The following is a 20,560-nucleotide window of genomic DNA, read 5'->3' as shown; positions in this document are numbered from 1 at the left end:
CAGACACCCACCACGAGGTTAAAAAAAGGAAATCTATTCTTTTTTCCTCCTAAAGAAACTATCCCTACCATTCGTATGCAAAATCTCACCTTTCCTAACTTGCCATTTGTATGTGTTTTCCATTAGAGAAATGAATGTTAAAGACCTACACCTCGAACCTTGAGATGAAGGCCTACCTCAGACGTCTGCACCCTGGAGTAAGCGTCGGCCTTGTCCTCCGTGAATGTTTAACTGAAATGCGGGTCCCCCGGTGTTCGTTTGTTTCCGTAGAGAACGATCACCGAATGAGGATGTCCGGATCTCAGCCACACAGGACTTACTGGAGGGTCGAGGTCGTCCATGTGGAGCCACCTGTCGGCCGGAAGCATCGCGTGCAAAACTTATTCCTCGAATGACAGAAACCTGCGTGCAAAGCGCCTCTGCTTTTCTGAGATGCTTTCCTTGTAAATCATCTCAACGGCAAATTCTTGTGAGGAAATGGCGGCTTTTGTCACTCATTTTTAGGACCTGAAAAGTGTTCACACTGTTCACAAAAAAATTCTTTCTCTAAAGGAAAAGTTTTTCTTAAAGGCCAGAAAGAGTCTCAAACTGGGTTTCTCAGGGAGACAGCATTAGCAGAAACAAGATAGGAACCGAGCCTTCTTTAGAGAAAGGCCACAGGCCATTTACATTTCCCTCCAAAACAAAGAGCGAAACAAATGCATATTTCCCAGAAGACAGTAACCGCTATTTTAAATATATCATGTGTACTATTACGATGCAGCAGAGTATTTCTTCCAAGTAGGGAGACAGTGACCTGAGAACTGAGAAGACCTGAAATAATAGTTTGTTAATATTTCTCCCAACATTAAATATACGTTGTCACCATTTTACTGGTTTCCAACACCAGACAAGGACCCTTGAGATGAAAAATGCCTTACTAACGAAGTCATACTTTCTCAATTTTCCTTTTTAGCAGAGCTTATTCTTAGCATTTTTTTTTCCTCTGAAGAAACGTAAGAGGTATTGAGTTTTAATTGGAAAAAAATTTTTAGCTCATACAGAATTGGCATATGAATGGTTTTACCGATTACTTTCTCCTTCCCCTTAAAAAAATTGGTTCTATGGTTAAACTTAAAGATCAAGAAAGAAGAATCATGATGAGTCTGTTACAAAGAGTTATAGTGAAGAGGTCAATTCGGTAGCAAAGTGATATCGCCTCACTCAGTAAGCGCAGTTTGTTTCCACTTTGGGGGAAAAACACAACAATAGATATGTCACGTCGCACTGTTGATGATTGTACATGTTGTTATGAGTAAATTTGCAAGGGCCGAAATCATCAGCCAACTAAAAAGACAGCTTGACAAATGTAAGCACCTGCACTAGGGGTAAAAAAAATCATTTAAGCACGTCTGTTTCACAAGGCGCTTCGGTTCTAGCGCGCGCCGGCCGAATGCCCGGCCGCTGAGATGCGCATCCCGCTCGCGTGGCCGGACCACAAATCCCGGAGCAGCCGCGGAAGCCGGGACAGCTCACGCGTTAGGAAGCAATCGGCGACAGCCGGTGGCTCTTTCCACCTTTTGCTGCACTTGACTTCATAGGGTTTGAATTCAGAATAATAAATTTTTTATCAAAGATTCTCCTTGTGGAAATGACAGTCACACTAAAAGCTGGGGAACGAATAAAAGGAAGCTCCGGCTTTGCCCTCCGAAGCCCGTCGGGGCGTTAGGAGCACGGCTATGTCCCGGCGGGCAGAGCCGAGGCGAGCGTAAGGACACGCGTCTACCCGACGGACGGAGGAAGCCTTCCTCCTCCACGCGAGGAAAAAGGAAACAGTCCCACGAGAACGATTTCGGGTAAATACCTCTGCTGCCCTGCTCCATCTCCCCACGTCGGCAAGTTTAGTGCTTTATTAGCCTCATTATGTTTAATATACATCTCATTAAAATTAAAAGATAAATAATATTCCAGGCGCTTTAGTCGCGCCTCCGAGTTAGGGTTACCGGTCACTGTTCAGTAGCAGGAAGTAGGGTTTGGGGTGCTTTTGAGGACTATGTTGGAGCCAGCTGGCCACCCGGCCGAGCGGAAGTCCGAGTGACGGCCGTGAGAAGCAAAGCTCCTGGTCCGACGTACCTGAGCCGGGCCGAAGGTGCGCGCGGCTCGTGGCAGACGGAGCTGCAGAGCCGAGCCCAGTCCTGGCGAAGCCGAAGCGGCTGCCATTTATGCCGCGCCCCGTCCCCCGAGGCCGGTCCTGCGCTCCCTTCCCACGGCCTCAGGGGCTCGGTCGCACACTCGCGCCGAGTGCCCCCCTGGAACCATGAGTCCGCTGTCCGCGGAAGAGCAGCGCGACCGCCCCCTCTGACATTCGGCTGGCGCGTTAACATTTGCAAAGAGCCTCATTTATTACCCAGTAAAGAACAGTCAGCTGGTGGGCAGCAGAAATTAATATAGTTGTTTATCTCGTTTGTCTTCCCGCCTGCACTGGACACAGGAAGTGCCGCGTGGGAACAGGAAGTGCCGCGTGGGAACAGGAAGTTCCCTTGCGTGGAACTTGGTAAATGCTTAATAAGTATTTTTAAGTGCATGTGTGGTTATTTTGTTTGTTTTTGTTTATATGACAGAGAAACATGAAGGGAAGAAGGGAGGGGGAGGGATGAGATGCAGATGGAAACGGAGACAGAGAGAGAGAGAGAGAGACAGAGAGAGACAGAGAGAGAGAGAGGAAGAGAGGGAGGGGTGGAGGGAGGGAGGGAGGAAGGTCGGTTCACTCCCCAAACACCACCGCTGTGCACTGTTTGTACCAGTAAAGCAAACTGAAATGGACGAGTTCAATCGCACAACGATTGTGACTGTACGAATGTTTCTCTCAGGAAAGGTTAGCTTCCCGCTCACGGAGGAGCTCAGAGGTGTGGCTGGCAGGCAGCGGTGAGGGACACGTGAACATCGCCCTGAGAGTCGCTGGGGCCACCAGCGGGTTTGCATCTTTCCAACGAGAGTCTGACTCCACCGGACCCAGCGGTCCCCGTGGGCCTGGGTGGAGGTGAGCTTTACGTCTTTGGCTCTGTCTCTCTACCAGAGCAGAAGGATGTCAAATTAATTTTGTAGAGTAAATGTCATTTAGAGTGAATTGGTTTGCAAGTGGGCCCTCGAAGGATTTCAGAGAAGGAGCGTGTTTAATAAGTAGAAATAATAAGTAAATAGAATGAACAATTTAGTTTCTACCCTCTCGCTAGGAATTCATACATCTGCTCCTGATCAGCCACTAGGAATGAAATAATTAGCTCATTCACGGAGTAACATAGATAAATTATAGATTAAGATCAGGTCCAATTTTAACCACGTTGAAGCTTAGTCTTTAAAGTAATATATGTTAAATGTATAGAAGATTCTGTCTGCATCTTCCCGAAATTACCAACGTGTTGTGAGTTATTCAAATAGAGTATATCTGCCTATGGCCTAAATGCATAAACATTACAGTAACATATACTAAGATCTTAGTTAAAATACTATCCTACAAATGATTATGAATTGGATAACGCCTTGACTTTCAACATCCAACATTATCCTAATCCTCCTAGGCACACCACGTCGATGGAACACTTTTTATTTGTCTCGTTAAATGAAGACTTCTGTTTCAACATTGCTCACAGTGTTTGTTTTGAAAACACACTTCAGTTGCTAAAAAAAAAAAAAAAAAAGATTTGCGTTGGCTCGATTTTTACAAGACGTGACTATGTAAGCATTCTTTTTAGATGTAATTATAAGTTGTAAAGTATAAAGTAACTGAAAGCACAGGAAGGCAAGTTTTTATTTAAACCTGAAGGAAAACTAACCAGAGCTTGGTCTGAGCCACACTAAACAGAAACACGGATTAGTGGCCCAGAGCGGTTCAAACGCCACGAGGACCGTGAGAACGACCGAGTCTACGGCCCAATGCCTGGTTATCCCGCCAGGGAACAGATGTTCGTGCGAGAGAGAGACGAAGTTTAAGGGGGCTGGGGACAGCGTATGGGGCAATCGGGAGCAAAAAAAACAAAACAAAACAAAAAAACAAAAAACAGATTTTACAGGAAGAAGAAAAGGTTTTCTCCTCCTTAAAACGCAAGAATCCAGGATCAGTTTTGAGAACGTGCACGTCCCCGCCCCACAGATCCGATGGCACACGCGGTCCTCACGGCGCCCACAGCTCCACCGCGCCCGGCTGGCTGTGGCCCACCAGCGACTGACAAGCGGAGTCTGTCCCTCGCGTCTGCTCGGCGGGGCACGCGGCGTGGTTCGTTTCCTCCTTTCTGCCTGAGACGCGGGGGGCGCAGGCCAGACTCAGAGCCACGGCCGGGGGACCGACTGCCCCGCCGCGGAGCCCGCGCCGCCGAGCAGACCCTGCAGGCGCCGCGCCGCCTGGCCTGGCACGGTGCTGGGGACCCGGCGAGCGCACCGCCGAAGGCCACCCGTGGGGTGGGCACTGAGGGGCAGCCGGAGCCCCTGGGGGGGGGCGAGGAGCACGCCCCGCGACGAGCCGGGGCCCCCAAGACTCGCAAACCCGCCCCCGGCCGGCAGCGCCCCCGGCAGCCGTTCCCAGTCCCCCTCGCCGTCGACCCGCCCGCCCGATAAGCACTGACGTGCGTCGTCATCTTATTAGATAATCATCGCTACTGACTCAGCAAAGCCTCACCAAACTCCGTAAGGCGCACGGGGCCGTGATCCTCATCCTGCAAGAGAAGCAAAGCCACGGTCGTCACACTTGAGAAATGCGGCCGCCTCGCACGTCGCACCCGACGGGGGCCTGACGCTCGAGGGGAGACAGCGGAGCCGGGCGACAGCTGCCGTTCCCATGCCCCCACCGCCGCAGGGTCACCCCAGCAGAGCACGGGACGAGCCTGTTCACGCCACAGACACGTACCCCGAACCCGGCCACGTGCCCAACACGATCAGGCGACCGGCCGTGGGCAACCGATGACTGTTGAGTGGATGAATTAGGGAATTAAAGTCATTTATTCACGCTGACCCTCAGTTCCCCTCATACATAAAACAAGAACAGAAACCTTGCAAAAAACTGTTGGAATTAGACATAGTCCATGAGTAAGTTCTGTCTTGCGTCCCGTATCCAATTAGTGGCGGTCGTAATTATTAAGCTCATGTTAAGAACACTGACAGCCGATTTACTCTGTTCTGATCTCTAACGAGCAGTTTTGCTCCCGGGGATTAATTATGCTTAACATATGAAACACGGAGAGAAGCCACTTGAGGCAAGTAGAAGTGACAAATAAACGTGAAAGCCACACATGGCGGCAAAAAGAGACGCGGGTAATTGAGACAGGAGGCGAACACACCCGATCGGCTTCCATTTTCCGTGTTTGCTTTATTTTTCATAATGGGTGAAGATCCATTAAATACCACTCGCGTCGGAAATCGTCTTCTCTGCCACAGACGACGATCGGTTTGGCCCTGACACATGGTGATCCCGAGACACGGACTCACCCCCCGACGGCCGCGGCACCCCAAATTCAAACCCCCGTGCCGCACGCCCGCCCGCACCTTCCTAACCTCCGGCGTCCACACGCGGCTGCTTCTAACAAGCAGGTGGAAGTGACTAACTATTGCTAAATAAACACGAGCGAAAACCACGGTAAACCCGGCTTCCTGAACATTGAGCAGTCGGGGCTGCGCACACTGAGACCAGCACAGGGAACCCAGCAAACCTCAGAGGAGGACGGCGTCCTTCCAAGACGAAGGCACACGGGTCGACGTGGGTCACGAGACAGGACAGGACAAGACGAGGCCAAAGCGACGAAGGAAGAACAGGCTCCGCGTGGAGGCAGCCACGAGACACGCCCTCTGTGCTCCGCAGAGGACGCGGCCGGCGTCGGGGGGAAGGGGGTGGGGAGGACCGCGCAGAGCTCCTCCAGACCGCTCTGTGCGGCGACGACCTGAGGTTCCCGGGGCTGCCGCCCGTCCGCTCGCACGAGCTCATCCCTTACCAAAACAGAAAAAGTAGCGGTTTTGTCCTTGTGGAGGTTTATGTAATGGCCCTTTCAAGTAGGCGCCTGATGCTGGCTGGCACGAATCTGATTTTCCTTAAGATTCTCCGGAGTCCTAGAGATCCGAGGTGCAACGCGGCGGCTTAGCTAATAATGCTGTGCCGTACACAGCAGATTCACCAAGAGAGTGGACCTCAGGCTCTGTGTGCACGCACACACGTGCACACACGCGCACACACACACACGCACGCACGCACACACGCGTGCAGACACGCGCGCACCCATCTATGTGCTAATTAGCGTGGCCGTAGTTATCCTTCCACTCTACATGTAGTTCAAAACATCCCGTTGTACTTCTTAAATATACACAACTTTCATTGAAAAAACAAACATTTTTTAAAAGATCCTACTAAATATATGAGAAAGCGATATTTAAAAGGTGTCCTGATAAACGGTGACCAGATGCAGACGGCCCTCTCCTGGTAGAGACACGAGAGGCTTTAGAAGTTTCAGAGAGACTTGACCCAGAATAGACCGAGCTCATACATGGAAACGCACAGTTGAAATTATAATTTGGTATTTCTTTTTAAAATCGTCCTCCAGTTAATCGAACTATAAATCTATAGGATATCGTCCTATACATTTAAAAACTTTAAAAATAAGGGGGAGATCTAGCAGTTCGTCGGTACGGCGCACGGGTCCCGACTTCCCCCGCGCAGCGGGAATCGCGGATTCCTGCGACCCGACTTCGGGACTATTTTGGGACGTGGTCCTATTTCCATCAGATTTAAACTCATTACTCCACGCGCTTGCCGGAAGAGGAATCATCCGTCATCTGTCATGTGAGAGGATGTTCTCCTGGGCTGTACGTTTTAGGTTCAAATACAGACTCTGCCTCCTGTCATGCTGAGTCTTGTCTCTCTGGGATGAGCAAATCCCAGAGAGACAAGACTCATTATCCGGATACGTGTCGTATCCGCATAATGCTGACCCGGTGACTGCCACTAACCTAACAAGCACCGCTACATTTTCCTTACTCGGTGCGTTAAGTGCTCGGTTTTCTCACTCTTTGTTATACTGGCTTCGGTTGGCGCCTACATCTTAAAAGCAGACCGATCACTGTTCAGGGGCAAAAACCCAGACGTTCCATGAGAGCCGGTTCTGAGCGCCGGTTCTGAGAGCCGGGAGGGCTGTGTTCTGGCCCACACGCCCCCCATTGCCAGTTCTGGCATTTTGGTAAGAGCTGCTACTCTTGAAAGCATCTTATGAAAAAATGATCATCACAGGCCTAAAGGATGACGTCGTTTCACGCTACAAGGTAGGAAGAAGTGATCTTGCCCCTCAAGGCTATTTTATAGGTGTTCGACCCAGTCGATGGCCATAAAATCAAATCTATTTCCCACGTTTTGTTCTTAGTACCAGTTTTAATTTAAAACAAGGCTTCGGCATTGTTAAAATGTTATATCTCTCCTGTTCTTTTACAGCATCGTTCCCCATTTATTTTTAATTTAGAATAAATTATAAAATCTATACCCTTTGTTAGCGAAACTTCTGACCTATTCCATTCTGCCGCTGTGGTTCGGGGGCAGAGCTCTGCCCCTTCTCAGACAGGACAGGCGTAATCCTAATATTTTCTATGACAATATCATGAAAACAAGAGGAATTGACCCTAGAATAATTAATTCATCTTAAAATGCGATTCGGATCGTAATTACAAATTAATTTTTCAAACGTAATATTTAGCAAACTATCCAATTACATAAAATAAGGAAAAAAATCCTAGATTTACATCTATGGTGAAAAATATAAAAATATAAAAATGACAGCATCGAATCCAGATCATGATTTTCCATAGGAGGACATCTGCAAGGCTATTTTAAGATTAATGCAAGAATTATATAGTAACGAAACCAGGGCCAAATGTTGCCAATATGGTTTGTTTTGTTTTTTTTATGTTTAAAAACATGTACACATCTATAAAACGCTATTTGCAATGCTGATGTCATTTCCTGGTGGATACTAAGGAACAGACCTCTGCAAGGTCATCAGACATCCTTCTAATGAGGCGGGAAAATGATGCTGGCTCATAGTTCTGGGGAGGAAAAACATCGCGGATGAATATTTGAAAATTCACCTGTCGAGGTGAAATACAGTACAGCCTGGTCAGCTGATCTTAAAAGTCACTTTAAAGAACAACTGGCAGGTGAACTAGAAAGTCCCCAGTGGTACCTGGCCAAACGAGCACCCCAGACCCACGTGAAAAGCCAGGCGGGGACTGGCTGCCCAGGCGGGGACTGGGCAGCCAGTCCCCGCCTGGGCAGCCAGTCCCCGCCTGGCCACTGCTGAAAATCACAGACAGGCAAAGAGGAGAGGAAAGAAACGGACCGGATCTCCCCCCGACGGCGCCTTCTTGTTCCCCAGTCGGCAGCGGCCGCTCTGAACGGATTCCAATGGGCTCCTTCCCGTTCTTCCTACATTTTAGTTTTGGGTTGTTCCTTGACTTTTTCCTCCGTGGAACGTGGCATGTTTTTCCCATGACTCCTTTGTTGTTAGAGATGTGATGTCAGCACCATTAAAAAAATCAGAAGGAAAAAAAGGCAGAGGAAGGCATTCTTCTGTGTAAAATTAAACCTGTTTTCCACAAATAATTCCAGAGAAGAAAGAAAAACTTGCAAGAGATGCATTGTCTGTTCTAATAATGTAAAATCTGTTGGTTAAAAATCAAAGAATAAGAGTTCGGGAGCAGACATATGGCTTACCAATAAAAAATGCACAAGCGGTTACTGGTAAATTATCAGGATGGCTTGTCAACGTTTACAAATAATGAAGCCCACGAAACTTAGTCTTATTTATTTACTTTTGAATAATTTATGTACTTGTCGGTGTTGCTTTAATAAAACAAAATGCCAAGCAGAGTTGATGATAGATACACAGACCGAGGCTCGGAACTGGGCATTGTGTAAACCCAGACTTTCGAATTTATTGCTCATTTATAAAACAGCTTTGAGGAATTAATTAGTCAGACTGGAATTTTAGCTCATTCAATGGGCAGCTGTCTAAGAAAATACAAGTCATTTATTTAATTAATTCCCACATATTTATCGTGTTACTGCTGTGTGTCTGCTAACAGTGGGGAGTATTATTAGCTATGAAATTCTCGCCTCTTGGCGAGTTTATAGTTTCACAGAGGATGATGAGAAGGGACATTTGGGTTCAATGTAATGGCACACATGTTCCTCAAAATCCACCTATTTGTTATGTCTATAAAAGGCTTAAGAGTTTCAGTAATTAGTAAAATCAATATGAGAAATAAGTTTGAGGAGCCATTCGTACAGAACCAAAACTCACTGAGGAATTACCTAGAGCAGGGCGGTCTCCAAATGCGATAAGTGACAATGTGACTTTTCCGGACATTTGTCACACGGCTCCACAGTAACACAGTAATTGCGCCCCATCATACCTGAAGTTCCAAGGATGGCACTCAGAAGCCACGTGGACGTTATGTCGTGCGAAGGTTGTGGAGACTCGCTGCACCAAATCTCCTCGCCGTTTTCTCTGTTTTTAGGCATTTATCTGGTCTCCATTTTTTCCAAATCAATAAACATGCTCATACACGCATTCTTTGTACTTATGGTATTTTCTTACAGCAAAACATTTGATGTGAATCTTTAGGTTAGAGAGAAAGTACTTGGAAAATGTGGAGCTTACAGCCAGATTTCATGAAAAGTTCGGATGTTTAACTCTTCCTGACAATAACGTGGAAAAGCCTCTATTTCAGTAAAAACTATAACCACACTAGCCTTTGGGGGCTATGCAAATTTATAGTTTAATTCATTAAACTTAAATTAAAATGTATTTCCTCAGTCACAGTAGTCATACGTCAAATACTCAAAAATCACATATGGCTCATGGCTATCATATTTGATATTAAAGACATGAAAAATTTCCATCATTACAAAATTTTCTGTTGGAGAGCCCTGCTTGGTAATACAGCTATGTCCATGCATTTAGCTCTTTTCTATCCGCTCTGATAAAGTAATATTTTGTTTTGCTTTTTTTGTTTTTTACTAAAGTTGAACGTATCTATGCTTTTATACATATACATACACACACACACACACACACACACATATTACATTTTAAGGAATCCTAACATATCAAAGGTACGAACATGTGTTTTTCAGATGTTGGTGGTTTGTCCTTATTTTCTGGAGAGAAATGACTGCTGTTATTGTTGCAGGGTGAAAATGACGATGGAGGTGTTTAAGGATGAAAAGATAACAAAGTTTGTTTTAGTTTCTGAGTTTCGGGTCTTACTTTAACTCTTTTTAAAGCAAAAATGGTAAATTAGAAAAAAAGCGTGCCATTGATAGATCTGAAAATACTGCCTGTGATGTGAGGTCGGGTCCTAGATTTTTGTTACAGATGGCAAATCTCTAGTCTATGTGACATTTATTGACCGATGCCACTGTTTTGAAAAACTCTTATTATAATAACCTAAAATTTCGAATATATTCACATCTTTTTCCAGACATTTATATCCAGTTCCACTGGTGAATCTACTTTTTCACCTTGTTGAATATTGTTAAGTAATATCGTTTTAAAATGTGTTTCAAAATGCAAAATCTTCTATTACTCTTCATCTCAAACCTCCTAGATGTTCTCGCATGTCTCTTTTTGTGGGTGATGTCTGAGACAATTTTTCCAAGTTCAAAAAACTTTTTGAATTAATTGCAAATTATGCTAAATTTTAATTTTGGAATGTATGTCTATATATCTGTCTGTATCTACATATTTAGAATATTACATCTTATCACTACATGTGTCTTTTAGGATTCCCCCCACCCCCACCACAGATTTTCACACTGAGGACGAATTTTCTCATTCCACACAACTCCCAAGGGCACCACGGTCCCCACACATGCCCATTTCAGGGACTGTGCATGTACCTAGGGAGTCTTTCTACATTAGCATTTTCTGAATAGCCCAGAATTTCTGCTCGCGTCAGCACCTTCGTGAGAGACTAGGCCGATGATCATAATATCACCGTGTATCGGAAGCTGCAGCAAAAATTAAAACAGTGATGCCGAATAATGTGGAAATTGATACCTAAAATTAGACTTACGTAGCATTCTAAATATTATTTATGATTATTCCAAAATACACAGATGCGGCTGAATTCCCGTTATTTCAGAAACACCACAGGGCTTATCTATTCCCACCTCCCCAGAGGCCGAAGCAACCGGAATCACGACCCGTACAGGTTTCTTGGCTATTTCAGCTCCTTACCAATGACCACAGCTAAATCGGTCTTTCCATGACCAATATCCATTGCAAGGCTGCGAACTTTATGTGAACGCTCGGGCAGTGTTTTTCAAAAAATTTGGAAAAAAATAGGCCTAAAATTTTTGGGACATAGAGTCAGTAATAATCGAGACATCTTTAAGAACAAAGATTGCCTCTATTCTATTTCAAGACAAAAGACATTGTATTCCGAACAGCGTGTAAGAGATAATTAGACCAATGGAACTAAATAAAGATAACAGATGCGAATCCACACTTCCACGAAAGCGTCGTGTACGAAGGAGAAGCACTAGACATGAGTGAAAAAATGAACTATTCTCGATAAATTCTGCTCGTGTAGTTGGGGCCCGTATGGGAAGAGATTAAAATACATTCTTATCACATACCATGTAAAACGTGATCTCCAGGCTTCATTTTAGAGCAAAAATGGGAAAAGCAAAACCTTTCAAAGAAATCAAGATGCCATCTTCAAAATATCATTAAAGCTGAATAAAAGGGTTCTGAGCTAAGGTAAGTTAGCTTTTATTTAATCAACCCCACTGCCAAAAAGAGAAAAAAGCCAGAGTTAATTATATATATTTACACACACACACACATATACACATATGTATAAACGTATATATATATATGTATATATTATATATGTATATATACAGATTCAGTGCAGTTCCTACAAAACAGCAATATCCTTCTTCTCAGAATTAGCACAACTAATCCTAAAATGTATATGGAACCACAAAAGGCCCTGAAGAGCCAAGGAAACCTCAAGAAAGAAAGAATGAGGCGTCACACTCCCAAATTTCAAACGACACGACAAAACTATGGTCATCGAAACAGTGTGGTAATGGCATAAGAACAGATATAGATATGCACATTTCTGGGCCATTTGATTACATCGGGGTAAATCGCCCAGAATCTCTCAGTGTAATAAAAAGCCCAGAAGTAAACCCGCACCTACACGGCGCATCAATCTGCCAAAGGAGACAAGAGTATACAATGTGTGTCATACAGGGATGGCACCGGCAGCCTCTTCGTTGAGAGATGCCGGGGAAACGGGGCAGACGCGTGCAAAAAAAAATTAAAATTAAACCGACTTCTGAAAGTATATTCAAAAATAAATTCCAAGTGGATTAAAGACTTAAATTTAAGACCTGAAACCACAAAACCCCTAGAATAAAACACAGGCCATAAACTCTTTAGCATGAATCTTAGCAGCATCTTTCTGGATGTCTCTATGGCAAAGCCAACAAAAGAAACGAACAAACAAGTTTCAAAAGGGGCAGAGGACCTGAACAGACATTCCTCCAAAGAGGACCTACGGATGGCCAAGAGACGTATGAAAAGATGCTCGAGGTCACCAATGAGACAAATGCAAATTACAGCCACAATGAGACATCGTCGCGCACCTGTCAGAATGGCTATCACCTGTAAATCATCGAACAGGAAGTGTCGGCTGGGACGCAGAGAAAAGGGAACCCTCATGCAGTGCTGCTGGAAATGTAAGTCGCTGCAGCCACTATGGAAAATCGTTCAGAGGTTCCTTGCACAACTGGAAATAGAACCAGCTTATGACCTGGCAATTCTACTTCTAGGTATTTATCCAAAGACATCGAAACACTAATGCAAAAAGATAGATGCTCCCTTATGTCCACTGCAGCCCTCTCTACAACAGCCAAGACATAAAAGCAACCTCAGTGGAAATGGATAAATGACTGGATAAAGACAAGGTGGAGTGTAGATGCAACGGAATATTATTTGGCCGTGAAAAAGAACAAAATCTCACCATCGGCAACAACATGAGTGGATCTAGAGAGTATTGTGCTAAATGAAATCACTCCGACCGAGAAAGACAAACTCTGCATATGAGCTCACTTTTTCTACATGGGATCCAAAGAGCAAAATAAGTGAACAGAACAGAAACGGCCTCATAGATCACAGAGACCCAACGGAGGGTTGCCGGAGAAGACGGGGGGCTGGGGTTCAGGTGAAAAAGGTGAAGGGATTAAGAAACGCACAGTGGTCATTCCAGAGTGACCATGGAGACGTAAAGCCTGCCTTGGACAATGCAGCCAATGACCCTGTAAGGACTGTGCACCGTGCCAGCGGGGTGCTGGGCTCACCATGGGGATTACGGCAAAATTCATAAGTGCCTCACAACAGTGCTGTGCATCGTCAAGTGGCCTGGCTCAGGCTCCTCTGTGTGACACCCGGCTGAAAACAGAAGCGCGAAAATGACAACGACGGTTACAACAGGAGCTGCCCCGTCTCCTAAGCTGTGGCCCCCAAAATCACGCACGCCGTTCCCACTGCATTCTACTGGTGGGGACAGGCCACGCGGTCTGGGGCCACATGCAGTCGAGGGACAGGGAAGGACATTCCGCTCCTTACGAGAGGAGCGGCAGGTCGCACCGCAGACAGACGCCCGGGGGGCAGGGACTGACTTGGGCGTCCGCCTTTGCAGACAAACTTCCCGCCATCCCCCTTCCAGCCACAGCGACTCAGAGGCCTCCCGCGTGCGGGACGCCTCCCTCCCCGCTCCGGATGGCCCAGACCCAGGGCGTCGCCTCGGAATCCAGAACACCATTTCCTGAACCACATCCCCGTGCGCCCGAGGTGTCCTGGATGCAGCTGCTCGGGTTCAGTGCCCCTCGACCCAGAAATGTGAAATACCAAGACAGATCATCCACCTTCTCCACGCTCTGACGAAGCACACTGAAATAATTGCGACAGATACCTGCATTTTCAGAGGACAGAAAGCAGTTATCTGTCCCTGGTTCGTGGCCATCCTAAGCCCAGCTGCGCACACGTTACCAGTTCCCCCACTCGAGAGGCAAGGAATATTCCTGATTAGATACGGTCCTGGTCCCCTGTCCATCGCTTCTCAACGGTCTCTGCTTTGCCTTAGAGTCATCCCTTTTTTTCCCATAAGAAATAGGCAGAAGGAGTTCTCAGCCTGTTTCTTGTTCTTAGGTGTTGGGAGCTCTTTGCATTTTGTTCCTTTTAGCCAAGTCAGGTAGTACCTTTGTTAGTGCCCCCGAGACTCTCAAAACTTTGTAGATTTGTCTACAAATCTCATGAGAATCCACTTCACGCCCCCAAAGCAATATCAATCCATTTTTCACAATAATCTTCACATTTTTTATTACCTGACGATGACTATTAGAGAAAAATATATATATATCTTCCAGCAAGAGTTTCTAATTGTAGGTGAAAATGGTGAATTCCGTAGCCACCGCGCCTGGTGTCATTTTGCCCCGGCAGGTACAAGTACTGGACCTTCCCCTGTGCCGTTATGTGATTGTCATGATTGCTATCCTGTCCTCGTTTGATTTCGAAAAGAACCGTCTTTTCCAGGCAATGTCATTTCATACACAATTTCCAACTTCGAAAGCTAAACGCCGTGATGTCCAGATAATCGTCCTGCCTCGAGAGCCCAGATTAAATCAATTTACAAATTAAAGGGGACGGGGCCATCGGATCGCAATCCAGAGGACGTTTTAAGAATGATTAGATCCAGGGCGTCCTAAGAAAAAAGAAGCAGGTCGGCGGCGAGCTCTGCCTCCAGAAGCAGCCGCCGCCCCCCGGGGCATGGCACGCGGCTCTTGGCAGCCCCGACTGCGGGGTTAGCCGCCGCAGAGCAGCATGTCGCCTTATGCTTGGAGACCGTGGGCCGCCTGCTTTATTAGAAAATGATTAAATCGCTCAAAATTAGGTTGGAGAGGTGCCAGCCTTTCCACGGTTGCTTAAAGGGCGACGGTCTGATGCCATTTGTGAGTGAGGCATCATTACGGAGGAAGATGTGCAGAAGATGCATTTTTTATGAAAGTAAGCCCCAAACGCAATTACGCACGGAAAGAGTTTTCTTATAGCTTGAAAGATCTACTAAATAGGAAACTAATTGGAACACAAACTTAACACAATGTAACCGAACGTACCTATTTAGTACCAATGTTGCTAAACTTGAGATTTATTGGTTCACTTGCCACAAATATCAGACGCAATTCTCTAAAGGAAATTGTAATAATTCTTTTGATGGTCAGAATGACATGAGAATTCATTTGAAAGTGAAATCAGAAGAGGAAATTCTGAAGTGCCTCACGTAACCACATGTATATAGATTATTAGGATAACAAACTGCCAATCACATCGTGCATTCTTCGAAGTTGCAGCCTGTAGCTGCATGTCCTTCCACATGATCTTTACAAAAGCACACGCGTGAGTGCGTGCTACCATCCGCGAATCACAAATCCTGAACCTCAGTTTCCCCACTGGCTTCTGTCTACTTCTCAACGTCTTGAGTCAAGTTCAAGCCCCCCTGGCTTTTGACCAAGATGATAAAAGGTACAGACTTACTAAATTTCAAACATTCGAAATACATAAAATATGTTTAATTGTTGGTTTATACTTTCCCCACCCTCACAATCATGACAGAATATTCTTAAAGATTCTAAAACCATGAACCGGCGTTTAAAGTAGATGCTAAAGCTACAGATAATTATTTAGCGCGATCATAACTGACTTTTATGAACTCTGAGGACTTGTACATAATAAGAGACTTGCTAAAAATGGAAATCTGATCACCATTGTTGCCAAAAAATAAAATCAAACCTGTCGACTTGTCGTGAATACCTGAATGCGTTACGCCACGCTGCTAAGTTCTTTTTGTGTCTGAATGCTTTATAAGCAAATTGCTTCGGTGAAAAGACAGACAGAGAGGTCTAAGGGAGGCACTCCGCCCACCCCCTACAGCGCGAGGGCTCGTTCCCCGCCAAAGACACTTGTGTGCGTGCGTGAGCTGTGCCCACATGCACGCGATGATACGAGCTTTGTTGTTATCATGCAGATTTTTCAATTTCCCAAATGCAATTAAAATAACCTTATTCTTTGGTTTGCCATAATTTGTGACGAATCAAAAAAAATGGCTTGCTATTTTTAAGTTCAGAATGCTTTTTCTCAGAAACAACTGCTTCGTATGTGATTGAGCATTATATAACTTATTTGAGGACAAAGACCCAATTTGACATCGGTGGAAAGCAAATATCGGATATTCAAGAGTGATTTGATAAATTGAATGAACAACCTGTCATGCGTGGCCAAAACGCTTTCCTTTTTAAGGGATTTCTAGATGGAGGTAAAGAATAGAAAGTGTTTAGCACAGAACTGGAATTCAAAATAGTACTTAAGTCTTCTCATGATGTATTTGTAAAACAACGTAACGCGGAGGAGCGCGGGCACGGCGAGTGTGTTGATCACTAAGTAGTTCAACAATCTCGTAGCAAAAGATGGATTAATATGATTTTTCAGACCGGGAAAGAGGGACCCTCAGGAGAGGTTAGAGCTGAAAAAGAGACGCGTAGCTCGTAAACCTAAAGAAGTAGCTAGAACGGCGAAAGGGTAGTCGAGGGTGGTTTGAAAATGGGAAGAGAAATTAGCGACGGCAGGAATCCTGGCGTCTGGGTCTGTACGGCTCTGTGTAAGATCATTGCAAAGCTTAATGGATCAAAACAAAACTGATGGGCGACTTCTCAGGTCTCTGGGGGTTAATTAAACTGTTCTTCTGGTGACCTTGCCTGGGCTGCTGCTGTGGCGGAGTGAATTACGGGTCGCCTGGAGGCTGGTCTCAGGTGACGCCGGGTGGGCCGGGCTCTGTTTCCAGGCCGGCTTCTTCCACAGGCCGCTCCTCGACGCTCCAAGAGAGGGAAGGCCGACCGCGCTCCCCTCGAGGCCGGGCCTGCGGACCCCAGCAGCGTCACCTCCGCCACTTTTAGGCATTCGAAAGTCATCCCCGGATGACTTAGTTAAATTTACGAGTCACGAAGCCGAGGGAGACACGAATCCCCTCGGGATTCCTGTCCTGGAAAGCGGACAGCGCACGGCACGTGCCGTCTCGTCCTCCTTCTTTCGCAACAACTCGCGACTTCCCCGCGAGGAACGGTTTTCTTCTCCTCAAAGTGACACACTTCGCTTTTGAAAAATTTACAGATATTGACCTTAAATCCGCGTTTTTATGAATCCACTCGACTCCGCCACTCAATGCCTAAGGTCGCCTTCTGCCTCGGCGTTTAGGTGAGCTACACATATCCAGTTGTTTTAATTTGTCTCCTTCAGTCAGGCCCTCCGGCTCCTTCTCGTGTGTGCACTGTTCTTTTCTCATTCCCATCCTAGTTTTTCTTTTCTTTTCTTTCAGGACCAAGAAGTCAACGGGATATTTTAAGTCTCTCCCTGAAGCTGTGCAGAAAAAGTCGAGGGACCTTCTAGCCCCCTCCCGAAGCCCTGGCTCCCCACCTGGCTCCCCGCCACTTCCTACGGGGCCTTGAGGGAAGGACCAAGATGTCCACAGAAACTCATTCGAGAAGAGAAGGGGGAGGAAAGGCAATTCATGTCACGCCAGTTTTTGGAACTTACTTTCCCCCCAAGGGAATTGCAAATGAGAGAAGCGACCTGATCTACGGGGAAATGTCACAGAAAGCGTTGAGGCCGTTTCCAGGCCTTTTGTTTAAACTTACTAAAAAAAAAAAAAAAAAAAAAAAAAAAAAGCATTGAATTTGTTCTTAGAATGAAAAATGGTCTCTACTCCTTTCTTCATCCTTACCAAAAGGTACGTGCGTAATAAATTTTAACAGTTAAGATAATATCTAAAGATACACTGTATGTGATATAATCATGGCTAGAGTTGACTGGCTCATTTAAAACTATCACTTTTCACTGAAGTCATACTGATCGGTGCAATACCTTTAACCCATGCCCTACTTCCCACAGGAATGCCTCCCTCACACACACACACACACACACACACACACAACCTTCGATAACCCATCTCCAGTGCAAACTACCCTCAGAAACTCCCTGATACTAGAGATTTTGTATTCATGGTTGTAACTCTTAAGCCCAAGTAGACATGTGAATACATGCTTGTTTGGTAAATACAATTAATTAATTACTAAACGAAACGAGGATAAATCCAATGAGACAATGTGGATGACCTACACGAGGAGGGGAAGGAAACCACAAAGTATTTCTTACAAAGTCAACACGGATGTTCAAAGTCCACATCTAGAAACTGCATCTCTCACTGCCTTTTTGCTTTCGTTTTATTCTGGCAAACATTAAACCTCATTTAACCCCTGACACGTGGACATCTTCCTCCTTCAGAACGGCACACAAGGAAGCCAGGGACTGAACGCTTAGTCTACAGAGTGGCATTGTTCCCTCCCCTTGGTGGCACCTTGTCATTTACTGTGACCAGTCTGACAGACCTCACTCGTGTGGGGACAACCCGGCAACCCAGGACTAAAATAAAATACAGTATCAAAATGTGCCGGAGGCCTACTTTTTAAAAAATGACGAAATCTCCACTCTCTTGGAGATAACTGAATAATCAATCCGAACAGCGATCTCTAGAAAACAGTATACAATGGATTTTTCGGCATAAAATAAATCCCTTGTGCAAAGCCCTCATTAGTACCGACGTTCACAGCCTTTCAGTGTTTTAACGAAGACGGTAATTTATTTCTTCGACCTCCCCAAACATGCAGAATGCTCCCATTAGCGGCTATCAAACTCGGGTGACCGTTTATCGTGGACTCATCTAAGGACATGTTTCTTTTTGAAACTCGGGACACCGATTTCCCACCTCTACACCAGATAATGAGTCTTTATATCATTTTCTAACGATCCACCGGATCGCAACTATTTTCTCTCGCGAGCGGAGCTCCATTCTTCAACCTGAAGGCCCTTCACGGCGCGCTTGGCTCTCGCCGCTCACACTTCATCACCGTTCGTCCTCGTGACCCTGAAAGCTTCATCGGCCCTCATTTCGGAGGTAACTTGCTGCAGGCGTCTCGCACTGACTGACCAGGGCGCTCTCTCCTCTAAATGTCCAAACAACAGAGCGTTAACATTATTTCTTAATTTTTGTCCCCGGAAAAGCCCTTCTGCTTATGGGAAAGTGATTGACAGCTTCTCTTCTGGTTTCCGGACCCTTCCACGGTGAATGAAAACACAGCAGAGACTCTGTCCCCTGACTCGACCCCGAGCTGACCGGCTGGCCGCGGCCACGCACGGGGACAGGGGACGGCCATGTTTGCGCTCCCGGTGTGATCCGAACACGGACTTCGTTGCGGAAACCGAGACAGAGTCAGCCGATGAAGCTAATGGTATTGTCAGACGTGGGGATTGATTTTTTGTAATGTGTTTTGTTTCCACATGGCAGCAAGCATTAAATTAAAACCTTGTAAGGAGTAGGATCCTACCATCGTCTGGTACGTTTCTTCCTAATTTAAGTAGCATTTTTGTTTAAACGGCGTCGTCTCAAGGCCAAAGTTTCACTTTCGATCTTGTAGTTTGACTCCATGGATCACCGTGATTTTTCCTTACACTTTTAAAAACAAAAAGCTAATTGATATGAAGGTACCCTTGACGATGTTTCTTTCCGATTCCTGTTTCTGGCTTTGATTTTTTTTTTTTTTTTTAATGTGTGCATTAAGTCGCAAAGAAACAGTAACGCTTGGGATTTTGGTTTCGCTTTGGAGACATGATTTGGTCGATAATCCTACACACTACACACTGAAGACGTGACATGAAAACTCCATACCAGGCACCGCTTCACAGGGACAGGAAAACCATCTCAGCCACGTCACGTGACCCTCACATTGTAGGACATAATCAATGCGCTCCGTTTAACGGGAACCCGGATGGCTACGTTTTTTAGGTCAGCAATAATTTCGACCATGGCAAACTCCTACGACTGAGCTTAGAATGGTAGTAGCTATATATAGTCCAACACTGAGGAATGAGGTCTCCCCAATCATGACAAATTCTATTCCTTTTATAGGTCAGTTTGATCATAATATCAGAGCGGGACCGATTTATCACCGCTCACCGCGAATACGCAGAAGTTTCACTTGACACAGACTGAGCCTCAGGCACGTGCCATGGTGGTGCCTCTGGCCGGACGTGCAGCAAAGTCACTTTTAACTGAATCTCGTAATTGAAAGCCTTTCTGTTCCGAAGAGAATATGATTGATTTACCACAAGACGATTTAAGTATTTGTTTTATCATACAGATCAATTTGAATTAAACTCATCTTCTATCTGGACTCCTGGGTTGTTCAATAGCATTCCCACTATTAACTTGTTTTATTGCAGATTATATCAAGAATCTCTTTTTTTTTTCATGTTTTATGAGATATTTGTGATTTTTTGCAATGCTGGGGAAAGCGTTGTTGGTGGTGGCTTTAACACATACTACTCAAGGCGTCTTTGAGCATAAATGCTCATGAAGCAACATCATGTAAGTA

This window comes from Rousettus aegyptiacus, unplaced genomic scaffold, assembly GCF_014176215.1.
Source record: "Rousettus aegyptiacus isolate mRouAeg1 unplaced genomic scaffold, mRouAeg1.p scaffold_m13_p_15, whole genome shotgun sequence".
NCBI classification, from domain to species: Eukaryota; Metazoa; Chordata; class Mammalia; order Chiroptera; family Pteropodidae; genus Rousettus; species Rousettus aegyptiacus.
The sequence above is the reverse complement of the archived record's forward strand: the minus strand, read 5'-3'. Positions refer to the sequence as shown.